Here is a 27,873-nt window from a genome sequence, read left to right as displayed (position 1 = left end):
CTTTGACTCTGGATCCAGGTTCAGATAGAAGACATGTACAAGGATCAGATGATTCCTGGACCCTGAGTTTTGATTTGGTCTCACATCTACTTGAAAACCATATTTCAGAAATAATTTTAGCAGGAGATTAGTTATTATTTCTGCAGAGTCCCAAATTGTAGTGGTTGTTTTATAACACAAAGAACAGTAGTCAGAATGGCCAATGGATATTAAATAGTATTAAAGACTATTAAGGGTATTACAGAGATAAAGGAGATTTGGAGAAGAGGAATGGAAATGGTCAAAGGCCTGGAATAACTCTTATATGGAGAGATTAAAAAAAAAAGGGGGGGATTATTTACCGTTTAAAAGAGACGAATAAGAGGACACATAATAAAAACATACAAAATCATAAATGGGGAGGACAGGAAGGTCTCATCACCCAATATAAGATCAACAAAACATTCAGTAAAACAGGAACACAGAGAATTCAGAACTGATAAAAGGAAGTAGTTTTTCCACCTACTGTATTATTGAGCAGTGGAACTTGCTGCCACAGGGTTACCAAAGGGCAGACCAAAGGGCATATTAGTTCTATTAGTAACATTAGACTATGTTAAAACTCATGACCCAAAAGATGACAAAGCCATAAGGGAAATACAGAGTGCCTGAGCAAGGGACTAATATAAGGGACTACACTGTATCCCTCAGCCATACACTCCTGCTCACCCATGAGGTTGCTCTTAGGACCTCAGTCTCCAGCATCCTGGAGATTGCTCCAACAGTCTCAACAATGCATTTCCATATTTGTCTGTACAAGTAGGTGGGTGCATGCTTGGGAATATCCCTGCTGGGATACCTCTGCTACTGCACTGTAGTTATACCCCATGACCAAGGATTCAAGAAACTAGAATAGAGTTGATATATTGAGTTGTCATAATCAGTGGCAGCAAAAAATTCAGGTAAGTTATTAAACCTTGTAGCATAAATCCTGAATTAATATCCTAATTTCAAATATATTGAGGACATCTTCATGGTCTCAGATTATTGCATATCTGCACACTGTGGAACTGGAACTATTTTGTTTTACATCTTTCTCTTCTGAAGTATCGCAGGCAGGATAGATACTGAATTAGCTGACCCTGGGGCTGAACCAAGCTGGCAACTTCTATATCCCTAACAAATACAAATCTGTGATCCCTGATATGATAAGCTAAAAGGCCACACCCATGTGTGATGCTACAAGTAGGGAAAGCACCAAATAACAAATAACCAAATAACATTGAAAAATATGTGAACAATAAAGACATGTAGTGAACAATAAAGTCATGAAGTTATTCAGCACAGGTATTTGTATAACTGGGCAGCAGAGAATCCAGGAGAAGGCAGGGGTACAGTCACCTCCTCCTTCAGCTGTGTTGTACATGTGTGGTGAGCTCTAAGTTCACCAGCATGTCAGCATAACTCCTGCTCAGAGCTCTGGATGTGCCCTGAGCTCACCAGGTGATTGGCACGAGCTCTGACTGGAGACCTTGTTTTCATGCATCTCCAGAATCAAGGAAGTAAGTGCCACTGCCCCTTTTCTCAGCAGCTGAATTCAGCCAGGCCTGGGGGGAAGGAGGGTAAGCAGCAGGGGAGGGGAGGACAAATGGCATCAGTGCTAAGCCCCCGGGCTCTGGAGCTGCAATATTCAGGGCAGGTGACCTCACATTATATATATACGTAAATTTTGTGATCTTATTCACAAAGATTACCTTGTTAATCTGCAAGGAATCCCTGTCACTTCTTGGGCTCACTTGCAGAAGCAGGTATCATTAAACAAGAGGGAAAGTGGCAGGATCTGACACTTCCAGTGCCTCCATTTCATTCCCTATAGAATGAAAATAATTATATCTACCTCACCAGAGTGTTATGAGGCAAAGTGAATGACTGGTAATAAAGGCCTGGAAATCTTTGAATGAAGGTTACTTTAGAAAAGGGGCATACAATTATTTTGAGTGGAGGGCTGGCAAACTGTCAAAGGCCACATGGATAGCCCCCACTGCTGACAGGTGCCCCACCCTTGGTCACCGTCTTGGGACTGGAAGTCTCACCCCCTAGCCCCTAACCTTAAATACCAAAAGTATTCCTTTCAGCAAAGGGTTTTGCCATCTTGGAACCAGAAAAATACCAAATTATATTCTAAAAATCAAACATCTACAACATTCATTAATTTGATTTCAAAAAATATTTTGTCCTGATTTACATGTGTTCATGTACTGTACATAGAGGTGATTACACAATAGCTTAAAATTACGTTTTGCTCTTGTACATTGTGGGGGGTTGGTTATATGTTTGTGGGGGGCTGAGGGTATATGGACATGTGAGGGGTTTGTGGGGGTGGATAGGTGTGAGGGTGTGGGTGGATGGGAGTGGGGGAGCATGTGGGTGTGTGTGTTGATCTGTGGGGTGGGCTGTAGGTGGGTATGGGGTTTGTGGTGGGAGGGTGGCTGAGGAGAGTTGTCGCATGCGTGAAGGGGGAGGGTTTGCCCACAGCGCCCCCTCACCACCACCCACCATGGCATGCAGAGCCCCTGCCAGTGCTTCTGCCAGCCCAGGCCCCACACTTTTGCCATTCCTGGCCCTGGGACACTGGCACAGCCCTGTTTTCCTGCTTGCAGCCACTTCCCCCTCCATCTGCCACCACTTCCCTTCTACCACTTTCCTGTACCCTCCACTCACTGCTGCAGCACCATGTCCCAGCTGCATGGTTGAGACCACAGGATGCAGCAGGAGCTGGACCAGCTCAGCTGGCACTGCACACATCATGTCAGCTCCAGCCAGGAAACACATGGTGGAGTGACAGGTGGGGGTGTGGAGGATAGAGAGCTGCAGCAGTGGTGGGCAAATGTCTGAGGCAGGCAGAGAGGACTGGGAGTGAGTGGGTGTGCAGAGTGCAGCCACAGCTGGTTGGGAGCACTGGTTGCACTGGTGCATCAAGGCCAGCACCAGTGGGGGTGCAGGGCCTGAACTTAAGCGGCTCTATAGAGTCTTGCTGGGCTGTGCCAGCAGGGAGAGAGGGGAGCCAGCCTGGCTCCAGACTCCTGCTAGCCTGGGTCCCATGCTCCTGAAGCCCTGCTCTGGGCCCCCGCTGGCTCAAGCCTTGGCCCTGGGCCCAGCACACTGGCATGGGCCCCGCACTGCTGCCCAGCTGTCACTGCACTCTGCGTGCCCTCTTCTGGCCCCTTTCCCCATGCCTGCTGCTGCTTTCACCACTTCCCTGCCTGTGGCTACTGCCACTCCAGCACCACGTGGTTCTCAGCTGCAGCACCGGGACTGCAACAGCTGGCCCAACCCTGAGGATTGGGGTAATCACCCATGGTCCTCCCCTGTCCCCCACTTCTTATCTGAGTTTCCCTCTCCAGCAGAGGGAGGCAGGAACAGCCTCCATGTTCCAGGCTAGAAGCCTCTGCTAGGCATAAGCTTCCAGCTGGGGGTGGGCAGGTGGGGCCTGGCAGGCCTTGCTGTCATGGCTGGGTCCTACTGCCACTCCCTTTTGTCATCTTTGGCAGGCAGCTAGGGGCAGATAAATATTATTTTTCTAAATGTTTTAGGGGCCCTCCAGGCTGGATAAAATGGCCTGGTGGGCAAGATCTGGCCCTCAGGCCATATTTGCCAGCCCCTGGTTTAGAAGGAAGAGACTGTGGAAGTACAAAATATTGTTATTTATGACTTCTGTAGGTGCACAGGTCCAAAAGCCTGGCTTCTGCAAATCATAGTGCATTATTACACAACAGAGTTGTTCTCCTGCCCTCTTAAACCTGCTTTTAAGTGGTTCATTGTTGTTTTCCAGAGCAGAGTTGACAGAAAAATACATGCTACTTCAAATGACTTGAGAAAGGCTGATAATATATCAGTCTTGTATATTTGAATGTGTGAAGTGGCATTTTTTACAAGCGTTCATTCATGTGATTTCTAACTAATTGTACTACTGTAGTCCCTAAAGTTGGTTTGTTAAGTCTTTAGAATGCACTTCAGAGCAGCCTTGTAACTTTAAATGGCTGATCAGTCACATTCTTCATTACAGGCAGTATTCAACAAAGAATATAGACCAGGGATGGGCAATTATTTTGGCTGGAGGGCTGTTTAATGAGTTTTGGTGAGTGTAGCAGGGTACTAAGGTGCCAGATACTCATAGGACAGAGATAACTACCCAGGTGCAGGTTGCTAGGGCAACCAGAGTGGGCTAGGGACCCACACCTGACAGTGGTCAGCTGATCGGAAGGGGCAGGGCCTGGCTCACATTAAAACCTCAGGCCTGAGGCCAGGGGGAGAGTTCCCTGTTGGGAGCCAAGGGGGAAGGAGATCTGCCTGAGCGAGCAAAGGGGAGAGGCCTGACTGCACGAGCAGCTCATGATACTGGTGAGAGATGGAGCATCCTTGGGTGGCTTGAATGATGTTATAGCTGGGCGGCTTGAATTTATGTTTTAGCTCAGGGGCTTCTGTTTTGTTTGCTATTTAATAACCGGTGGTTTGGGTGAGGCTATAAAGGGATGGAGGAGGCCTCCTAGAGGACCCACGGTAGCATGGTGACCCCGTCTCCAGAGAGGGGGCAGCAAGAGAAGCCCCCAGAGAGGGGCAGCAAAAGAAGCCCCAGAGAGGCAGCCATGAGAGAAGCCCATGGGTGGGGGGGGCAGAGAAGGTGTGAGACAGGGCTGCAGGGAGCCTGAGGACCAGGGCACCAAATTGTAACACAGCCTGACACAGTAAAAGGCTAGAACCTCAGAGTCAAGTCCTGTTTCATGGGTTTTAGACAGGAAGGCCTAGCTAGAGAAATACAGGTGTCATGCCCGTGTAGGCGAAAGACCCCAACATACAAAATACAACAGGCAGTCTCCCACTCGCAAGAACATCAACAATAATTTACATCAAGACGTGGCAGAAGAGTAGAGGATGGGACATAAGAGCTCCAACTCAGACTCCAAGGGTGCCCTGCATCAGGCTCAGATGACCAGGAAGATGGCACCGGGGCGGGCGACCTGTCACAGTGAGGTGTTAAGTGCCTCAAGGGCAGCCTCACCCCTTCATAAGTGCCCTGCCCTCCTTTGAGCTAAAGCCCTGCCCCCTAACCCCTGACCTTTGCCACAGGAAGTCTCTCCTCTGGCCCAGGAAGCACTCCTTTTGGGGGGGGGCGGTTCTTGTATATTGTGTGTAGAGGGATGGGGGGTGTACGTGGTGGGTATGATGTGTCTGTGTGGTTGAGGGAGGATGTGGTTGGGGGTGCATTGGCATGTGTGGTATGGTGTGGGCAGGGTGTGTGGGGAGTGAGGTATGTGTGGGTGTGGGGGTTATGGGTGTATGTGTGATTGAGGTGTGGGGTGTGTGAAGCTGGTTTGTATGTGTATGGGCATGGTAGGGATCATGTGGGGTGTGGATATGGTGTGGGCGCAGTTTGTGTGGAGGTATCTGCATGGGGGCTGTATGTGTGGATGTGCATGGGGGTGTGGGACGTGGTTGGAGTGAGGGGTGCATAGTACAATATTGGATGTGTGTGTGGGTATGGAGGAGGGTAGGATGTCTGAAGGGGTTTGGGGTGTATGTGGGCAGTGTGGATATGTGTCTGAGGGTATGGGGTATGTGTGTGGGTATGGTGGGGTTGGGATGTGCAGAGTTGAGGCTAGGGGTATGTATGTGGGGGATGTAGGTATGGTGGGGGTGGCACACTAGGAAAATGTGCCATAGCCTGTCTTAATGCATGTTAACTAAAGAGCACATTTTTAGCACAGTTTTTAGTGACACTTTAGTGCACATTAAAATAGGCTAATGTGTATTAAAGCACATGTGTAGAGGCTCCCACATTCTTCTTAATCCTTTAAGTAGTAGTACATGTTCCTTATGTTCTCTGCACAGACTGAATTACATAGGAGAGGCACATATCGTCTCTCTCTACAGCTCAACTTTTGGGCTAGGGGAAAAGGAGGCTTTGATAATGCTGAAACAGAGTCAGACAACCTAGCTAGGGATAAAGAGAATGGGGTCCACAAAACCTAAACAAAGAGAAGATGAGATGATGTTCTGAAGTCAGAGAGGGAAAGGGTTTCAGCTAATATCCATGGACATTTTGAAGGAATATCATCATGATTTTGCATACACTGATAGCTCTTCCTAATTCTGACTTCAGTGAGCTGTACTCCTTTCCCCATCTCAGGAAAGATATTGCAAAACTAGAGAGATTTCAGAAGAGTAATGTAAGTAAGAAACTTGGAAAAATTGATTTGAGGAGAGATCAAAATGCAAGGATTGTGTGCTCCAGACAAAAAGGGGCATGATGAAATTATGTAAAGTAATATCTGGCTTTGAAAAGGTAAATAGGAAGAAGACAAGTTCTCTGTCTCCTTACAACCAAGGTTTATTCAGTGAAATCAAAGAGTGGGAAATTCAAACTGATATAGGGAAGTGCTTTTTTATGTCACATGCTATGTCAGTAAGCTCCAGAGTTCAATCAAGTCACTGAAACCAAGAATTTAAGAATTAACCCCATTTAACAATACCAGTAAGTAAGATTTATGTTGTGAAAGGGATATTTCTGTTCCAGGATTTCACCATTAGTTAGCTGTTATAGATCAAGATGAGACATACTATGAGGACTAGGTTCCTAGATCTACCTGTTGTGGCATCCATACATCTTCCTTAAAAAGATCTGCTTCCTGCCACTTTGGAAACAGTGTACTAGACTACATGGGTCCAGTCCAATGTGGTAATTTCTCTGTTCCTAAGATGTGGGTATGTGTGACATCCTGTACAATTGTGCTCTGATCCCTTGCTCTGAAAGTAACCACAAGGGAAATAATTATTCACAACAATCTGGCATATTACAATCAAAACTGTCCTTAAATATGCAGATTTCAGAGTAAACTAGGCATGGTTTACCATTACTAAGCACCTGGTATCAGCATAGACATCTGGTTTTGAGGAAAATATAAAATGAAGAGTATGCAGTCTTCCCCTCCCTGTTTGCAGGACAGAATTAACTGTCTTTAATGACATGTAAATCATTTAAATGATTAAATAGAGTTAGATGGAAGATTTGATACTCAAAAGTCAGGTCAGCCAGAAGTAATAAGAGGCTGGCTGGCTGAGTACTGTTGCGCACACTCAGAGAGGGAAACTTATTTGTTGTATCCATCAGAGCCAGTTTTATGCTTCATCAGCATGGCAGTTTATTGACAACCAGGTACCTTGCAATAAACCCCCATAATGCCTCCATATGACTGAAATGGAGTTGCTTGAAGACATCTTTAGTGGGGCCTAGCGCACTGGGGAGAGGATGTTAAACAGGAGTATGCTGGAGGGCATGGACAACTAAGGTTCTAGTTGTATCCCCTGGGGATTTGAATTTAAATACATTTATCTGCAGTGGACCATAGCAAGCTGAACAAAGGAATGGACTGGATATGCTGCCTTTTATGTGAATTGTGTACAGAAACATTCAGAATTGGCATTACAGCTGTCATGGAGCATTGCTTGTGGCAGGCCCATATTAATGCCAGAAGGGAAAAGCTGACCTAGTGAATTTGCTTTTGTGCGTCCCCCATTATCTATGGTATGGAATGGAAGACATTGTCACAGTAAACTAGTATATCTAGCTTAGTATATAGAGCCAAGGGTGAGGGCAGGGATTGCAGAGGTGGGGGGTCAGAAGTCAAGAATCAGGAACCAAATACCAAGGCAGGGTCGGGATCTGGGGATCAAAGGCCGTATCTGCAAGATAATCCACATGGCAAGGTCCAAGAAAAGAGTTAAACTGAGGTCAGGAGCCAGAAAATAGATTTGCAGGGAAATCCAAGGCTGAAATCCAGGAACAAGCAAAAAGCAGTGTCAGGAACAAGGAAAGCCATAGAAGTTGCCAAGACAGGCAATACTCAGTGAGTGCATCTACTTCTGGGTAAATTTGCTACTTGTAAATGCAAGTAGCAAAGTTACTCATGAGTATGTACTGTGCAGTAATGCACATGTAAACACTAACCGGGAGCAGATTTGCTTCTGTTCAGCCCTGCCCCTTGGGGGGTAGCCTCACTACAGCCCCAGACCCTGGGGCTAGGAGCCTCTCCTGGCCAAGGGATGGCCAGTCTCTGTGGCAACCCCAGCCCCAGGCCTTTTAAAAGCCTTGAGGCATTTTGATCACTGGGACACAACAGCAGGGATCCTGGGGGCGGGGGGGGGTGGGATTCTTGGCTTCTGCTGCCCCCGCACAAGCTGCAGGCTACCTCTGCCAGCTTCCTGTGACCTTGTGCCACTGCCTGGCACCACAGTGCTATGCCAGGCCTGGGCTGTCCAGTCCTGCAGGCTGCTGCGGACTCCTTCCAGGCCTGCAAGCACCTGGGTCATTATAGTTAGTTCCTGGCCACTGGGACCAGTGCCAGCTGCCTGCAGCCAAACCTCAGCAGCCTGCCCACAACCTGCAGGTGCCTCACCCTGTGGCTCCTAGTCCCATGCCATGCCTCTGAGCTGAGTGCTGGACGCAGCTCTCTAGGCCTGGCAGCACAGGAACAGCCACACGGAGGCCCAGAATGCTGGTGCAGGAGCCCAATGGCATCATCGTGGATGCCATACGCCACCACTTGGGGCCCCAAGTTGTCACATGGAGGAGACTGATGACCTTGTGGTGCTGTGGGGTGAGGCACAGATGCAGCAGCAGTTTGCAAAGGACAGGTACTCCAACTCCCACATCCAAGCAGAGCTGTCAGGCCATATGCAGGAGGATGGGCACAACCAGTTGGCACTGAAGTGCTGCATAAAGTTCAAGCCCTTGCAGGCACAGCGGGTCACCATCACAAACCACAACTGTCAGTTGGGGAGTGCCTGCAAATCCATGCCCTTTATGCAGCAGCTGGACACTATCCTTGTGCCCCAGGACCCAGGCCACAGCCGTGCTGTATACATCAGCATGGGCAGCCTGCCTGAACTCCTTCTTTAGCTTGGCACCAAGGGTGATCTGTTGCTGAGGCAGGGCCCCTCAGGGCACCAGCAGCCCATCACACCAAGTTTCCCACCCCTAGACTCCATCAGGAATTTGGGGAACCTGGGCCAGCACCTGCCCCTAAAGCTCCACAGCCTCAGCCACAAGAAGCAGCTGGCCATGTCACCACTGGCCGCCAGCAGCACCAGCTCCTCTTTGGGGTGGTGGTGGAGCTCTTCTGAGTGGAGGGGAGGCTCTTCCCAGGCACCTGCATGCTGCACTCTGCTGCCTGATGTTCCATCATGAGCTGCACGCCATCTCCACCAGCTGGGAACAACTGGAGTCACAAGACACACCAGCCCCACAAACATGGTAAGCCCTGTGCTGGGGGGAGGGACCTCCCTGCACCTGACCCAGGCCCCACTCCCTGCCAGCCTGGCCATGCTCCCCTGACACCCAGGTTCTACCCCCACAGCACACAAGGAGGCAGGAGACAGTGCAAAACTTTATTGAGAAGCCCATGCTCCAGCAGCTAGGTGGGTCATGAGCCTCATGCTGAGGAATGCATCAATGCTAGTGGTGATGGCTTCCTCAGCTGCAGAAGGCAAGGACTTGTAGCACTGCCACAGGTAGCCCTCCAGGTGGTGGCAGAGGTTGAAGGACAACCTGAGCTCCCCCCCCGCCCCATTCTCTTGAAGCTCAGGTCCCATGCCAGATGCGAGGTGCATCTGGGGTACTATGACCATCAGCATCAGGGAGTAGTGGGTTGGGCACCCCTTGTTTTGTGCAAACATTTCCTTGTGCAGGGCTCAGGACATGTGCATCAGGGGAATGCTCAGGGTACAGTGCCAGCATGGGGCAGGGTGGACCAGAGACTGCCCTGAACTCTGGCTTCAGGGGACCGGTGGCTGCCATTGCCCCTTGGCAAGCCCACCCCCCCCCCCCACTGGATTCACTGTTGCATGTGCTCCCATGGGGCAACAGCCAGAGGCCAGGGTGCTGACCACCTGTCCCCACGCTCCACTCCATAGGCACTCCCCATTCCACAGCCACCCACCCCATGAATACACACACACAAACCACATTATAAATAGTTTGCATGGGGAAAAGGGTGTTTTATTCTTGGTGGATTGGGTGGGTTGTGGAGGGGCTCTGTTGTTGAGGAGGGAGCAGAAATCAGCTCTGTTGTTGGGAAGGTTCTGTTTGTTGTGAGGACAATAAAGTATTTCTTCTGAGAACTGTCTGCAGCAAGTATTATGCTGGCCGTGGGCACTGGGGTAGGGGTCCATGGGTGGCTGTCCAGAAGGGCTACATTAGAGAGTACAGGAGGAAGTGATTGACCAGCGTGTTTCACACCCAATGCCCTGGTTCCCAGTGGTGCCTTGGGCTTTGGGCCTCAGCTTCAGCCACTGTCACTGCTGCCACAGCTGGTGCTCCCACTTCTAGGCATCCTTCAACCACTGTGCTTCCTCCAACCAAGCCTCACAAAAGATATCTCCCTGCCCTCACAGATATTATTCAGCATGCAGGCTGTGACAGTGACCCAGGGGATGCTGTCCTCGGTGAACCTGAGGCAGGCAGTGAGGGTGTGCCAGCTTCTCTTGAGGCAGCCAAAGGCACACTCCACCAGGGTGCACCTCTGGCCTAGGGCACCTGTTGAAGTGGGCCTTGTGGAGGTGCAGCTGGCCAGTGTAGGGCTGCATGAATCAGGGGAGGAGTAGGTAGGGGAGAAGCCATGGGAGGAGCAGTGGTGGCCCTGTGATGGTGTGGTGGAACCGGGCAATTGGTTGGTGCATGTGGGGAAGCTGGCAGGGCCCAGATGGGCATGGGCCAGCCAGCAGCTTGAACGATGGCCCAGAAGAGTCAGAACAGCAGCCAGCAGGAGCCCAAGGCACTAGGCACTGCTGCCAAGGGCAGGTGCTCAAGCAGCCAAGACACAGGGAGGCAGAGTCTGTGGCACAAGAGCTGCCATGCACTATGCCTATGATGTATATGCTGCTCCTGGCCAGAAATGCAGCTGGCCAGGGAGCAGGGCTAACTCTTTTAAATAGCCTCCAGATGTAGGCAGATGCAGCCAGAGCCTCCAGTTCCCCATATTTGCAGCAGGGGTGCATTGTAGGGCCCCAGGAAGCAGAAGCAGTTTGCTGCCAGGATCAGCAAATTTGTTTCCATGTCCCTGAACATGTAGATGCCTGAAGGTATGCAAAGGCTGAAGAAATCTAGGTCCCTCACTCTCTCCTTGTAGGGCCTTGCCTGTAGGCCTCTGACCATATGAGTAGCCCTCCTCTGAACCATCTCAAGATTCTCTGCATCCCTCTTGAAGTGCAGTACCCAAAGCTGGACACAGTACTCCGACTGTGGCCTGTCTAGTGCTGCATAGAGGGGAAGCATCAGCTCCCTGGACTTGTTCATCATGCATCTGCTAGTGCACAGTAAATTGTGGTTAGCCTTGTTGATCATTTCATCACCTTGATAACTCATGTTCATCTTGGAGTCAACTATGACTCCAAGATCCCTTTCTGCTGCTGTGCTGCTGAGAAGGTCATCCCTCAGCCTGTAAGTGTGTTGGTGGTTCTTTTTGCCCAGGTGCAGCACTTTGCACTTGTCTTTCTTGAACTGCATCCTATTTCTTTATGCCCATTTTCCAACCTGTTCAGATCTTCCTGGATCCATTCCCTACCCTCTGGTGTGTTAACTTGGCCCCATAATTGGGTATGATCTGCGAACTTGGACAAGGTGCACTCCACTCCCTCGTCCAAGTCACTGATGAAGACATTGAATAGCACCAGTCCAAGGACCTTGCCTTGTGGGACTCCACTGTCCTCATTTCCAAGTCAATATCAGCCCATCCACCACCACTCTCTGAGTGCAACCCCTGAGCCAATTTTCCACCCACCTGACCATGTAATCATCTACATCACAGCCTGTCAGTTTATTAACAAGAAAAGAATGAGATACTGTATCAAAGTCCTTCTTAAAGTCTAGGTAGGTGATATCTACCTTGACTCCTGCGTCTAAGCATTTTGTAACCTGATCATAAAAAGAAACAAGGTTAGTCAGGCAGGATCTACCTGCAATGAATCCGTGCTGATTTCCTTTCAGCATTATTTCCCCTACTGGGCTCCCACAAATTTGATCCTTAATTATTTTTTCCAGAGTTTTCCCAAAGATAGAGGTTAGACTAACTGGTCTATAGTTTTATGGTTCCTCCTTCCTCCCCTTCTTGAAAATAGGGACCACACTGGCCCTTTTCCAGTCCTCTGGGACCTGACCAGAGCACCATGAGTGCTTGAATAGCCATGCCAGTGGATCTGCTATGACACTGGCCAATTCCTTCAGCTCTCTTGGATGAAGTTCATCCAGGCCCGCTGATTTGAACTCACCCAGCCCCTCCAACTGCCCCTTCACTAAGTCTGCACTAACAGTTGGTGGGCTACTGTCCCTCCTGTGTCTATCTATGATCCAGTTGGGATATTTGTCTTGGCCTCTAGGAATACAGACACAAAGAACTCAATGAAGACCTCAGCTTTGTCGCCCCTCTCTGTCACCAGTTGCCCTAGTTTGTTCTGTAGGGGTCCTATTCTACCCTATGCCTTCCTTTTGCTCCCTATATACCTGAAGAAGGACTTTTTGTTGTCCTTAATTTTTGCCACCAGCCTAAGTTGTATGCCTTCCTAAGTTTCTGGCCTTCCTAACTGATTCACTGCAAATGTGAGCCAGGGAGATATAGTCCTCCTTGGTAGCTGTCCCCTGTTTCCACAGCCTGTATACCTCTTTCTTTGCCCTTAGGCTTTCCTGGACTTCCCTGTCAGCCAAGAGGGCTCCTTGTCCCCTTAGCCCCACTTTATCTGCAATGGGATTGTCTCCTTCTGTGCCCATAGGATCACTCCCTTGAGGAACAACCACCTTCCTGGACCCCCATTTCCTCTGGCTTGCTTGCAACTTGGATTGAAAATAAAAGGGAGCTGGAAATTCCTATTGGGATTGTGAGCATGTTGGGTGAGTTTAGTATTGTCTCTCCTCCGTACTTGCTATGACTTAGATTGAAAGAAAATGGGGGGGAAGATCAGTGATTTTCTTAAGACCAGTGAGGGGAAGATGAGGGCGGGGGAAGCTGAGGACCACCAAACCATGTGGCACCCACAAGGACAGCCCAGCCTGAAGAAGGAGAACATTGGGAACCTGCAAGCCATGGGGCGGCAAGCAGTACAGCACAGGTGAGCAATAAGAAGGTAAGAAATAAGGGGCCCCTTGGGATTTGGAGCAGGGGGGGCAGCAAAGGCACTAGTCACAGGGCTCAAGTGCCTATATACTAATGCTAGGAGCATGGGGAATAAGCAGGATGAACTAGTGCTCCTGCTTGCAGAAAACACCTATGACTTAGTAGGGCTAACAGAAACCTGGTGGGATTCGTCCCACGACTGGGCGATGCACATTGAGGGTTATAGGCTGTACAGAAAGGACAGGGTGGGGAAGAAAGGGGGAGGAGTTGCGCTCTGTCAATGAGCAATATACTTCGACCCTCATCAAGACGGAATCGAAGGATGAGAAAGTAGAAGGATTGTGGGTTAGGTTACATGGGGGGCAAGGAGAAAGGGATTTGGTGGTAGGGGTCTGCTACAGACCCCCACACCAAGGGGAAGAACTAGATTTGGGGCTCCTCAGGCAGCTCTCGGAGACCATAAAAGCTAAAGAGGCGGTAGTCATGGGGGACCTAAACTACCCGGACATCTGCTGGGAGACGCAGACGGCAAAGTCCCACCGTTCACGTAGGTTTCTAACCTGTATACAGGACCTCCACCTGACACAGGAGGTACACGGTCCCACTAGGGGGAATGCCATACTGGATCTGGTATTGGCAATGGGGGATGACATGGTAGGGGACCTACAGATCGGTAGCCATCTGGTGGACAGTGATCGCCTAATAATAGAATTTTTCATAAGACGTCGAGTGGGTAAGGTAACTAGTAGGGTGAAAGTGCTAGACTTTAGGAAAGCTGATTTCAATGAACTCAGGCGATTAGTCAAGGACGCACTGCAGAGTAGGAGTTTTGAAGTGATGGGAGCCCAAGAAGGGTGGCTGTGCCTTAAGGAAATGATCCTTCGGGCACAAAGGGAGACGATCCTGATGCAAGGAAAAAGAGGGAAAGGGGCCAGGAGGCTTCCTTGGCCGACCAGAGAAATCCAGGGCAGCCTAAGGGCCAAAAGGGGAGCACATAAAAAGTGGAAACAGGGAGAGATCACCAAAGACAAATATACCTCCTCTGCTCGCACTTGTAGGGAGGCAGTTAGACAGGCCAAAGCTACCATGCAGCTGAGGATGGCATCCCAAGGAAAGGACAACAAGAAATTGTTCTTTAGATATATAGGGAGTAAAAGGAAGGCCCAGGGAGGAATAGGACCCCTGCTAAATGGGCAGAAGCAATTGGTGACGGACAGGGGGGACAAGGCTGAACTCCTCAACGAGTTCTTTGCCTCAGTGTTCCTAAGTGAGGGGCATGACAAGTCTCTCACTGGGGTTGTAGAGAGGCAGCAGCAAGGCGCCAGACTACCATGCGTAGACCTTGAGATGGTGCAGAGTCTCTTGGAAGAACTGGATGCCTTTAAGTCGGCAGGCCCGGATAAGCTCCATCCGAGGGTACTGAAGGCACTGGCCGACATCATTGCACAGCCACTGGCGGGAATATTTGAACGCTTGTGGCGCACAGGCCAAGTCCCGGAGGACTGGAAAAGGGCCAATGTGGTCCCCATTTTCAAGAAGGGGAGGAAGGAGGACCCAGGCAACTATAGGCCAGTCAGTCTCTCCTCCATCCTTGGCAAAGTCTTTGAAAAAATTATCAAGGCTCACATATGCAAGAGCCCTGCAGGACAAATTATGCTGAGGGGAAACCACCACGGGTTCGTAGCAGGCAGATCGTGCCTGACTAATCTAGTCTTTTTTTATGACCAGGTTACGAAACGCCTGGACACAGGAGGAGGGGTGGATGTTGTATATTTAGACTTCAGGAAGGCCTTCGATACGGTATCCCACCCCATACTGGTGAACAATTTAAGAGGCTGTGACTTGGATGACTACACAGTCCGGTGGGTGGCGAATTGGCTAGAGGGTCGCACCCAGAGAGTCGTGGTGGATGGGTCGGTTTTGACCTGGAAGGGTGTGGGCAGTGGAGTCCCACAGGGCTCGGTCCTTGGACCGATACTCTTTAATGTCTTCATCAGTGACTTGGACGAGGGAGTCAAATGTACTCTGTCCAAGTTTGCAGATGACACAAAGCTATGGGGAGATGTGGACACGCCAGAGGGCAGGGAACAGCTGCAGGCAGACCTGGATAGGTTGGACAAGTGGGCAGAAAACAACAGGATGCAGTTCAACAAGGAGAAATGCAAAGTGCTGCACCTAGGGAGGAAAAATGTCCAGCACACCTACAGCCTAGGGAATGACCTGCTGGGTGGCACAGAGGTGGAAAGGGATCTTGGAGTCCTAGTGGACTCCAAGATGAACGTGAGCCGGCAGTGTGACGAAGCCATCAAAAAAGCCAATGGCACTTTATCGTGCATCAGCAGATGCATGATGAATAGGTCCAGGGAGGTGATACTTCCCCTCTATAGGGCGCTGGTCAGACCGCAGTTGGAGTACTGCGTGCAATTCTGGGAACCGCACTTCAAGAGGGATGCAGATAACCTGGAGAGGGTCCAGAGAAGGGCCACTCATATGGTTAAGGGCCTGCAGACCGAGCCCTATGAGGAGAGACTGGGGCACCTGGAACTCTTCAGCCTCCGCAAGAGAAGGTTGAGAGGCGACCTTGTGGCTGCCTATAAGTTCATCACGGGGGCACAGAAGGAAATTGGTGAGGTTTTATTCACCAAGGCGCCCCCGGGGTTTACAAGAAATAATGGCCACAAGCTAGCAGAGAGCAGGTTTAGACTGGACATTAGGAAGAACTTCTTCACAGTTCGAGTGGCCAAGGTCTGGAACGGGCTCCCAAGGGAGGTGGTGCTCTCCCCTACCCTGGGGGTCTTTAAGAGGAGGTTAGATAGGCATCTAGCTGGGGTCATCTAGACCCAGCACTCTTTCCTGCCTATGCAGGGGGTCGGACTCAATAACCTATTGAGGTCCCTTCCGACCCTAACATCTATGAATCTATGATCAATAAATGCCACCCAGATAGAACATGCTCACCATGATTTTATTTTCTCAAAATAAAGTAGCTCCAGCCCAATAGGCTCACTAAATACTCCATTGGGAAGTTCTTCAGGGTTGCAGGACAGATAATGCAGCATCAAACACCTTATAGATACGATGTAGCACTGAACATTCTAAGTGCTCTGCCCAGCCCTTGCTCTGCCTTCACTTACCAGAGCTGCAGGAGATCACAAGGTACTGGGCTTGCCTGGCGTTTCTCAGACTCAGATCCCGGGGTCCTGATGCCTCTCTGAAGTCATCAGGTGAGCCTTTTGTCTTTTCTCTCTCTCTCTCTGGAGCTTTGGCTGCCCCTTATTGTCCTCTTGTGCCCAAAGGCAATAGGTCTCTCTCCCCGTTGCTGGCTTTTATGCCAGTTTTGGTGGGCTAATCACCCGATCCCTTTTTGGGTGTGTAAGTTCCTCTACCTGGCAGGGTTCATCCGTAGGTCAACCTTTCCTGACTTTGCCTAAGTAACAGGGCTCTTGCCTGAGTCCCTGTTACAGAGATTGAGGCATGAAAACTGAAGAAGGCACTGCCTACCTACTTGCACCCATAACTCCCTGAAGGAAGTAGGCAGAGAGTAGATGAGACTTTGGCACCTGAACCGTTACAGTTAATTTCCCAGTTTTCTCCTGAAGAATGCCAGCAATAACCCCTGGAGCACAGCAGGAGAAGGGAGGCATTCTAATAGAGAGTAGAGTCTGAGGTCCAGTATCTTTGGATGCTACTTTTTATTCCAGGATTACGGCAAAAGGAAGTGTCCCCTCAGTTTATCTAGGTGTTTAAATAAAATCTGGTCCTAAATACCTAAAGCAATCAGAGTCCCTTAAGAAAAAGTGTTGTCTTTACCCTAATTTTGAACCAGGTTCCACAAGACAGACAAAACACATGCTCTACAATATAATTGTTAATAGATTTCATGGGGAAGTATATAGTAGAAGGTGACTGTGCATAAGTACCTTGCCACGTAAACATTTAAACTAGAACTAAGTGTGAGATAGAAGAACATGTTGTGTATCTCTTCTTCTCCATTCATTTCTTATTTGTAACCACACAGTGGCCATCCTGAAAGTATTTGTGGTATAAAATTTTCCGTAAATTTCTTCAGCACCCATACTCCCATGTGTGCCAGTAGCCCACACACTGCTTTTGACTGAACATTAGCTAGTTCCTATTAATGCTATTCTGATAACAACCTTCCTTTAGACTTGGATTTTCAAGGGAATTTAAGGGAGTAAGATGCCCAAATCCTATTGACTTTTGATCTGATTTGGGTGCTAGACTCCTGTAGGTTCTTTTGAAAAATCTCATCATTAAAGAGATTCACTCCTACCCACAGAACTTAGACATTTAACACACAGGATTTCAAAAAAGGCTTCAGTGGGTGCATCTACATGAGATGCCCACTGCACAGTTGTTAGTAAGCAGTAATTTAGTGCTGTGCCCAGCAATCATTTAACTTGTGCCTGGAGATGCTACTGTGCAGTAGTAATGGCCTACTGTGAGTAGTAACAAACTACTGTGCAGGCAGCATCTTTTCTAGATGCACCCAGTACAATTTAAATTGTGCACGCTTCAGCTGCAATCTTGGGGAGGGGCACAGAGACCTTGAGACTTATAAACATAAGTATCTAGAGCTTAGGCTAAAAAGCCCCAAGGACTGTAATATATCTGCATCCACTGTGTTCGGCACAGAGAAGACAAGATGTAACACCCTGATCACTAAGGGCCTTGCTACACAGTAATTTTAGGCAGTTCCTGGAGCTCTTAATCCCTGGATTAGCTGCACATTAACACCTTTATGTGGCCTAAAGCACTTGTTATTCAGCTCATATTTATACCACTTGAGGGCAGATTATCTCTAATCTGCATAACCTTGCTTCTGTTCCATTAAGGTTTGGCCGCTCCCCACAACTGTTCCACTCAAGTTGAAGTCCTCCAGTATCCCAGGATGCAGTGGTCCATCTATCCTGTTCTATGTAGATAGGTTTCTACCCCCTGAACTCTACTGCCCAGGGGGCAGTTCTGGCACCAAGCCATCTCCCCATCCCATCTCCCCCTCTTTCTCCCCTTTGCAGCCCCAAGCATTTGACCTTCGTATCCCCCAGGTGGAATCCCAGTGCAAACAACCTGCAAAGCATGTGCCAGCTAGCAAGCACACTCTCTTCCTCCACTGACTTCCAGTTCACTCAGCCAGCATGAATCAAAGGATGCCTCCCCTGGACCCCATTAGGTGAGCATCTAATTGGAACTGTGGTGAGCTGCTAAACCTCGTTGTGATATGGGAAGAGAAGAAGAGGATCATTGCAAATACAGTCAAAGGAACGAAAGGAAACTGGGAGAACTAGGCTGGTTGTGAGAGGATGGCAGTGCAGGTGGTGGCACAGGGGCATCAGCAGGACTGGCTCCGGGTCAGGACCAAGATAAAAGTCCTTTAAATCTCTCTGTGAGGGGCAGGGACACCATATCCGGGGCAGCCAGGACCCTGATCTCCTTCCATGAACAGCTTGAAGACACCCTTGAGAGGAATCACACCATGGCTCCTCACTATACAGTTTAGTGCACAACCTCAAGACCAGTCTGCTGTGATCAGCAAGATGGGGACAGCACTGAGGTGACCTCCTCCCAGAAGCTGCCTGCTGCACCCCTAGAAAGTTCCAATGACCTGGTATCTTCTATGAACCTCTTGGCATAGGGGTCTTGACAAGGGGTCTTGATCCCTATGTAGAATTCCCTGAGCTTATGGGAGAAGTTGGATTCTCACTGATTAGGAGATTCAGAGGTGGTTTTGTTAGAAAAAGAAGGAATGAGTTAGAAACAAGTTTATGGAAACAAGGTTATGGGTGTTTCTCAGCTGTAGATTACCTGAAAAACTAGGGAGGGTGTTTAGGATCTCTGCTCCTACCACTAATCCTTGGCTGTAGCAATACCCAAGGGTTAGAAGGGAAAATGTAGGTATTTTGCAGTTGGCAACCACAGATTTTAAGATATATTGTGTGACTTAAGGCAAGTGGACTTTAAAGTATGGAAACAGAGATGGTATCTAAATAGAAGGTTGTAAAAAGTATAGGAATTTATTAATTGACATATAGAGAAACAGTTTAAACAGTTGAAAAATTCTTAGTGTCAGCTGTCTGTTGAAGCTTTTCAGATGGCTGTTATGCAAAAGACAAAAGCAAAGACTTGAGAGTCCCTGTCCCCATTCCCTAAGGAGGGTCCTGAAAGCCACCATGGACAGAGGGCATACCAGCAGCCCATCTCATGCACCATCTCATGCACCATCTCATGCATATAGGGTGGCTATAGGCCTCAGAATCCCACCTCCAGACTAATAACACCTAAGAGAGAGCCTCAGAAGTGAACATTGCATCCTGGCCAGATGTACCTTGACTCTGATGACAACCCAAGAATTGGTACATGTACAATTGTTTGCATTGTTGCTTTTTGTTACCAATCTGTATCAATAAACTCATCTATTATCAACTGGCAGGTATTGTCGTCAGTCTTATGGTTGTGTTCACCCAGAACAAAGGTATAGGGACTGGTTCCTAAAATTCAGACCAACAATTGGCCACTCTGCTGGGACATAAGGGCAGTAACCTGACTGATCAGGTAATTTGTTGATACAGAGTGACCCTTTCTAGACAGTTTATCTAAGATTTGTAGTAAGGTAGAGCTGTATGGTAATTGTGACTAGGGTTGTAAGTTTTGTGCAGGAGAGGTTGTTTTGTTACTGCTGACTGGGAGACTTTGTTTGCCTAGGTTGGGCAGAGTAGTGGACATGGTTACATGCTGTGGTCCACTTGGTAAGTAAGAACCTCCTGCTGTGTTTGCAGTAGGAAGCTAGAGACCATAAAAGTCATTTCCCTGCTGGAAAGGATGTGTAAATAAACAGGGTCCTTTGACTCTAAGGTCCTTGGGAAGGGTTATAGTCTTCTGTGTGGATGGTTATAAGAGCAGTTGTGTGTATTTTCCATGGAGTTTGTAAGGTGTAGTTTACAGGCTCAGGTTGTGGCAAAGCAGAGTGTTATCATGGTAGTGCAGCTTCAGAGAGATCAGAAAAACAGTTGAGAGGTATGTTACTGGTTACAGATACTCTGGGATCCTGTATGCACCGGAGAATAGAGGCAACAGAGGGCACAGAAAGAGACAGGATATGCTACTGGACAGCTGTTCAGGCAGGGAATTTGTGATTGGAAGTAAGGGCAAAACTTGGTTTCCCCTCTCCCCTTCCCCCCCACCCTGCCAAGCTTACCTGAGGGGATTGTGTGTGGTGTGTAATCTGTCACACACCACCTTTCAGGGGAAGCTTTCTCAGTCCTAGAACAAAGTTTGCTGGATTGTGTGTGCGTTGTAAAAACTGACAAGCTGATTTGTTGGGTGTATTGGTTTGCAACGTGCAAGTCAAGAAGGGCCACTGGTAAGAATAGATTGTGAAGCCTGCAGACCAGAAAGGATACAGTTGAAATCTGGGAAAGGAAAGAAAAGCTGGAAGTTAAGTAAGACCCGGAAGAAAGTGTGGTATTCCAGGTGGCTGCTAGAAAGAGATCTGCTGGAGAAAGTATTGCCATCAGAATGGAGAGAAAATTGCTAGATGGAGAGGCCTGTTGAAGAATGAAAGAGCTTCTTTAAACAGGGGTTGAGGACAGACCCACAGAGCACAGAAAATAACTGAAAGTGGATACTAAAAAGCAAAGCCCAGCCAGAATTTCATAAATTTCATAGACATTTGGGCTGGAAGAGACCCCGGAGGATCATCAAGTTCAGCCCCCTGCCCCAGGGGCAGGAAGTCAGCAGGGATCATACGATCCCAGCAAGATACGCATCCAAATGTGTCTTGAAGGCATTCAAAGTGGGTGCTTGAACTGCCTCCGGCAGCAGTGTATTCCAAAACTTGGGGGCTTGGACAGTGAAGAAGTTCTTTCTTATGTCCAGCCTGAATCGGTCGTGGCAGAGTTTGTGACCATTTGATCTTGTCATCCTTTGGGGCAATCTGGTGAACAGACGTTCCCCCAGATCCTGATAAGCAGCCCTGATAAACTTATAGGTGGCCACCAGATCACCCCTGAGCCTGAGCTTTTCCAGGATGAAGAGCCCCATGGCTCTCAGCCTCTCATCATAAGGTCTGTTTTCCTGACCTCTGATCATGCATGTGGCTCTCCTCTGCACCCTCTCAAGCTTCTCCACATCCTTTTTGAATTGTGGAGTCCAAAACTGGATGCAGTACTCCAGCTGCAGCCTCACCAAGGCCGAGTACAATGGGTGAATGACGTCCTGGGATTTACTTGAGAAGCATCTATGGATGCAAGCCAGCGTTTTGCTTGCTTTACTAGCCGCAGCATCACACTGGAGGCTCATGTTCATCTAGTGGTCAATCATGACCCCCAAGTCCCTTTCATCTGTAGTGCTAACCAGCGTAGCACTACCAAGCCTATAAGCATGCTGCAGGTTTTTCTTCACAAGTTGGAGAACCTTGCATTTTTCAGTGTTGAACACCATCAGGTTCTTGTCCACTCATTTTCTGAGCCTGTTGAGATCCACCTGGACCACCCTCCTGTCCTCAGGTGTGGATGCTTTACCCCAGAGTTTGGTGTCATCGGCAAACTTGGCCAGTCCGCTTCTGACACCAATGGCCACATTATTGATGAAGATGTTAAATAGTATAGGCCCTAGGACAGAGCCTTGACAGACCCCACTGGTCAGAGCGCACCAAGACAATTGGCTCCCATTGACCACCACCCTCTGGGTCCTACCGTGGAGCCAATTCCCCAGCCAGCGGATTGTGGTGAGGTCGAGGCCACAGTTAGCCAGTTTAGCCAAGAGGTGATTGTGGGATACCAGATCGAAGGCTTTTTTTAAGTCAAGATATACAACGTCTATCTCTTCCCCCTTGTCCAGGTGATTAATTCACCTGGTCATAAAAGGAAAAGAAAAGACCACTGTTAAAACTTCCAGAGCCAGGAATCTGCAATCTCCACTGATCTGAGGAGAAGTCAGGAAGCCCAGAAATAAAAAGTGGTGCCCATGAGAAGTGGAAAAAAAAAAAAAAAAAACAAAGAAGGAAAGTGAATAGTTTGGTCCTGGGTATAACGTGAAACTGCCACCCTCCTGGGTGTGGTTAGTGTGGTGGAGCTACCCGTAGCAGGGTAGCCTCTGCAAAATGCCGCATATAACCACCCTGGGGAATGGACACGGGCAAATATAGGGTGCCTTAAAACCCTAGCTCCCACCACCTTGTGTGTTACCCTTCATTGGGAAAAGGCTAGGGGGAGCATACCCTGACAGAAAAACTCTCGGTGAAGACCAAGGAAAAGAGATGTGTGTCAGAAATACATCTTGGTGCCACATTGAGAGGAGAGCGGAGGACAGAGTGAGAATGGAATTTTAGAAATCATTGCTTTATAGCAGAAAGAAATATAGCAACCTTGAAAGAGAGTTGTAACTTTTTCTCACAGAGTGTCTGAGGTGGTTAAGTAAATACCTTCTATTGCTGGTCCCATAAAAAGTCAGGAACAAAGAAAATTAACTCTGTGCTAGAAACTGTGTGAATGTTTGTAACAGGAATAGAGCCTAAGAAGCCTAATGAGTAAGCGGCTTTGCAAAAACTGTTAAGGTGTTGGTGCAAAACAGAGAGTGTGAGCAGTGTGGTATGTTTGCTCTGAGTGTGTATTGCAAGGCAGAAAAAACTGCTGGAAGTGTAAAGGTCTGCAGTTTCATTAGTAAAGGGGCTGAGAAATGTCTTTTTTTTTTTTTTTTTTTTTTTTACCTCTCCTCACTCTCCAGGAGTAGTGTGAATCTTCTAAAGAGAAAAGTGTTAACAGCTTGTTAAAACAAAAAACAAAAAATTGGTTCTGAAAACTCAGTGTCAGCTATTAAGGCTCTTACTTATGGCTTATAATTAATAAAGTTAATCAAGGCAAGTAAATGAAGGCATTTCTTAAGGCACAGGCAGAAAGAATTAAATTTGGCAGGATACATGCGTGTGTTTTAAATGAGAAATCAAACTTTCCCCCTCACAAAGGCAGTGTAAATACTCACTTGAGGCTAAAATAAATGATCTACTATAAGTTATAATAAATAGTTTAAATTAGAAAATGATAGCATATGTGTTTAATATATATAGTTCCCTGATTTTGGTCTGTTTTGAGGGCAAACAAAAAAAACTGAAGTCTGAAAATAAACTTCAAAGTTTTAAACGCAGTAACAACTCCATGACTTTTGGTATAGCAAAATACTTTGAAATTCCAGCAGCTACAACAGGAGGAGTAAAATGATGTTTAATATTAAATTTGGCTAATATAATATTTTGGTTATTTCCTTAGCACAAAATTGCTGGTATAATTTGAAATTAATATTCATGGGAACAATAGTATTGTTTTATCCAAATACCTTAAAGATTTTATAATGTCCCAGCAATAAAAATATAAAAAAAGCTTTTAAAATAAAAATTCTAAGAAGAAAATTGTCCCTCTAAAAGAAAAAAAATGGCAATTAGGTTAAAGCGTAACAAGGGCATTGGCATCCCTTGATCTCACATTTGGGGAAAAAAATTTGTAAAGGTCCCAATTCCAATTGCCAAAATGGTGCAATGAACTATTGAAATCAGTAAAATAAATGTAAATAATCCTCCTTGCCTATATAGCAAGGGCAGCAGTGTCCCTCTGCGGGCTACATGCGTACCACCTGGCCGGGGGGGAGGGGAGGACACGGTTTGCATGTGTCAGCCACCACTGCCCCACATAGACATGTGACTGGTCACAGGAAAGCAGCGCAGAGTGTTGCAGCCACCGTGTGCAAACCTCCTCCCTGACATCCAGCTGGCTAGACAGCATGTGTGCAGCCCCCAGAGGGGCACCGCTGCCTTTGCTCCCTGGCCCTGCTCCTGGGAGCAGGCACAAAGAACAACCTGAGGTAGGAGGTGGGGACGTGCCGCACTGTGCCGTGTGGGGCTGATGGTGCCTGGCGCACCCTTCCCTCTCCCCCAGTAAGAAGCAAAGTATGGGAAGGCGCCAAGGGAGATGCTACTGCTGGGCCCCAGGGCGTGGTTTGTCTCTGCCTGCCTGCCCACCTGCATGTACCCCATCCCCATTCTCCCCCCTGATTCTTGATCTGGCCCCCCAGCCCATTCCTTTTCACTCTCCCCACCCTTTCCCTCTGTACACACTTACCTTTTAGGGTGTGTGTGTTTGTGTCTGTGTCTATTTCTGCATGTGTGTGCCGGTGTGTGTCTGCATGTGTGACTGCATTTCTGTGTCTGTGTGTGCTTGCATGTCTGTGTGTGTCTGTGGCTGTGCCTGAATGTGTGTCTGCATTCCTCTGTGTCTGTGCTTGCATGTGTGTCTGCATTTCTGTGTTTGTATGTGCCTGTGCCTGTGTGTGTGCACCTGTGCCTGCATGTCTGTGTCTGTGGGGCTGTTGTGGGGAACCAGCAGAGCTGGGGGGGAGGGGGGCTGTGGGGAATCTTTAATTTTATTCATGGATTGGGGGGGGGGGTATCAGAGAATTTGCAATATTTTATCAGGGAAAACCAGGATTCTTGATGATGAGCCACTCCCCCTCCCACAGAAGAATAACTTAAAAGTGTCACTCTGGCTCTTTACTATAAGGAAAGTAACACAGTTATAAAATGGTGCCTTTAGATTAGGTAACCAAGAGGGCACTTACCATGGTGGAGTTGCACTCTGGTCTTGCTGTACCCATGAAAGTGCCCAGGAAAAGCATGGCAAGTGCAATTTACCCCCGTGCTATCCTAAAACTTGCAGTGTTTTGTGAATGCACCAGTGTCAGGAGTCTTGTAAGTGTTTCTGTGGGACTGAATGAATGGCTGTGTGCACATGGGGCCAGACCACTGGAAACAGTCTTAAGGCCATTTCTTCTTGTTTCAAATGCCAGGAAATCCCATGGTGAGAAGAGTGGCCTCTGCATCTAGCAGAGCAGGTGGTGCCACACACCCTCAAGTAGAAACTCCAGCGCGGAGGATGTCCCATAGCTGAAGATGGAGGGAGCACCACGGCCATCTCCTTGATGACACTGCAGACTCATCTCTATGCTGAGCAGACACTGCTGAGAGCTGGATTTCTGCCTATGGGGTCAGGCAGAAAGAGACATCATCCATTCTAAAGTCTCTTCAGCAATCTTCTGAGGCTGCGGGCAAGCAGGTGACATCTGGGAGTCTGATGATATAGATGCATGGAAATCCTTTTTGGCTGATGCGGTTACTGCCACCAGTAGGACAACCACAGCAGTAGAGAGCACAACTACTGTCACAGCCACAGCTATAGACAATGCAACTACTGTCAAAGCCATGCCTATAGAGAAGATGGCTAATGTTGTGGCTATGACAGCTTTCCCTCTCCAGTCTGAGACCCAAAATAAGTGTCACAGGTTCCCCACACCCTCCCCTCTAGCCCTCATGTATATCTAGGCAGGGGCAAGGGGGGGGGGGGGGGAAGAAGCATGGCATGAGCTGATGATTGTGTGCCTGTAGCAGCTTCATTGCCAGGCTAGCTTCCCTCCCAGTAAACACATCCTGCGTATACATCCTTCCTCCCCCTCCCCCCACAGTGCAGTGGGGGGAAATTACTATGGGGCAGGAACTGCAAGCACAATACCACCAATTCATGATGTATCTGGAGAGACTGCCCTCCCTCAAGCCCAGGATAGTAATGCACTAGTAAGCACACTGGTCACTGCCCCATGCTCGCTGCCCATACCAAAGCAGACCAGCCCCCAGAGAGTCATTCACCCCTGGAAACCCCAATCGCTGCCCCCTACCCCCCACCCCCATCCCACCCTCACTTGGCCAGGAAGATGAAAATCAAATTAGACCTATGCATCGCCAAAAGGTTTGTTTTCCAGTTGTTGGCAGTTGACCGATCAGTGCATTTTGAACCTCCCCTGCAAGTTCCCATGCCCCAGCCATCCCAGCCAAGCAAAAGATAGCCTGCATGAAGAGCTTGGTGTCTATTTCAGTCCTTGAGCTTTGAACCAGGCTTGGCAGGGGAGACAGAACAGCAAAGCAAGGCTTTGAAGGCCTCTTTTGATCTTTATGCCAGAGGATCATACCACACTGTACTGTATATTAAACTCTATTAAAAGCCATAGCATCATTTTCAGTGTTAATTTCCTTACACTAAAGAGTGTGAGTGGCATTTACATTTACAGTTCTACCTCCTGGACCATCCTGGTGAGCAATCTATGCTTGCTCATAAGGCTCTGCTGCCCCCCAGTCCCTGGGAGTGGGGAAGAGCCAAGACTAGTTGACAGGCAGTCAACTTTGTAAGGGTAGTGCTTAATATGGTGCTGGGTGGAGGTGTGGGAGCTGGGAGAGTTGGGAGAGCAGGGCAAGGAGTTGGAACAGACTTTCCCTTCCTAGGCACATACATGGAACAGCAGGGATTCCAGCCTTGACTTTCCCTGCCCTTCCCCCTCCACCACCCAAACTGCTGCCAGGCAGCCAGCGGGGTGCATCGCCATGGTAGCACAGGGCATGCAGTGGCAAGGAGCTTCTTCACCCCACACTGCTCTGCCCTGCCACTCTGGGTCCCACCTGCTGGGCCATGGAGGCCCCAAGGGGAGGGCAACAGGGCAGAGAGCCCAAGCCTACAGTGGTTGGCCTACACTTGCCCCTGCCCCCACCCCCACAGATGAGCACAGATCTGGGGGTCACGTGCCCCCATTGCCCGTGTTAGCCTGAAGCAGATAGCCTGCTTCTATCCCCGCCAGTGCCACCTGCATGGGAGGGGAAGGCAAGCTCCACACTCATCTCCCACTGGCAGCAACCAGAGCTCAGATGCTGCTGCAGGGGCTAGGGGACTGTGGACCCTGGTCCCTGGCCCCATAGCCTTGGCAGCTACGGGCCCCCTCCAGCAGCGCTGGAGGGGACAAGAGGCTCTGGGTGAGGTGTGAGGGTGACCAGCAGAGCCAGGGTACTGTGGTTGGGGAGTGAGGGGCACCAGCAGGGGTGGGTTGCTGTGGCTTGGGAGTGAAGGGCCTGGACCTCCATCCTGGTGAGCTAAGGAGGTAGAGGGAGCTCTGAGTGGAACACTGCCACCCACTACCCTGCGTTGCTGCTGCCTCCCAGGAGTGGTGGGAGGGGGGGTGGGGGTAGCTTACATGCAGCAGCCACCACTGCCACCCATCACCCCATATGACTGGACACAGAGCTGGTGGTGCGGCTTGCACATGGCGGCCACCACCAGCATGCATCACCCTGCACTGCTGCATGTGAGATCCCCCTCCTGTTCCATGTCCAGCCACTGCCACCCCCCACTTCATGTCGGGCTGCAGCTAGTTCCCACACACCCCCATCCTGCCCGCTGCCACCCACTGCCCGATGCTGTTGCTGCTCCACATTTGGCTGTATGCAACCCCTCTCCCTCACTCTGCATCTGGCCCTGCGCACCACCCCCCACCAATGCTCTGTGTCCAGCCCAGCATACACCTCACTCTGCATCTGGCCTAGCCCCATGCTACCCACCCCCATCCCCCCTGCACTGCACATCTACTTGGCCTGCTCTGCCTGGCCTACTCCACTGAAGCCATGCCCTGCTCATCATTCTTGATGGGCATTCTTGACGCAGCACTGGGTGAAACCACGCCTCACTGGGAGTCACAACCCCCAAGAGTGTTACAGACAGACACACACACACACACACACACACACACACACACACACACACACACAGATGGACCAAGCCCTTTATAGATATATGTGTGTGTATGTATGTGTGTATATATATATATATATATATATAATGATTGAGGCACTAGT

The 27,873-nt window shown here is 48.9% G+C and overlaps 1 long non-coding RNA gene across 1 annotated transcript; it reads left to right on the top strand.

Moving 5' to 3' along the window:
* The first annotated feature begins 4,299 nt into the window (after positions 1-4,299).
* LOC132243377 (uncharacterized) lies at positions 4,300-26,336 on the top strand. The gene is made up of 3 exons (XR_009454916.1): positions 4,300-4,380; positions 12,799-12,916; positions 24,993-26,336. It is a non-coding gene; the product is annotated as an uncharacterized LOC132243377 (long non-coding RNA).
* Positions 26,337-27,873: the final 1,537 nt, after the last annotated feature.

The sequence above is a fragment of the Alligator mississippiensis genome, chromosome 9 (assembly GCF_030867095.1).
Source record: "Alligator mississippiensis isolate rAllMis1 chromosome 9, rAllMis1, whole genome shotgun sequence".
Taxonomy (NCBI): domain Eukaryota; kingdom Metazoa; phylum Chordata; order Crocodylia; family Alligatoridae; genus Alligator; species Alligator mississippiensis.
The sequence above is the reverse complement of the archived record's forward strand: the minus strand, read 5'-3'. Positions and strand labels throughout refer to the sequence as shown.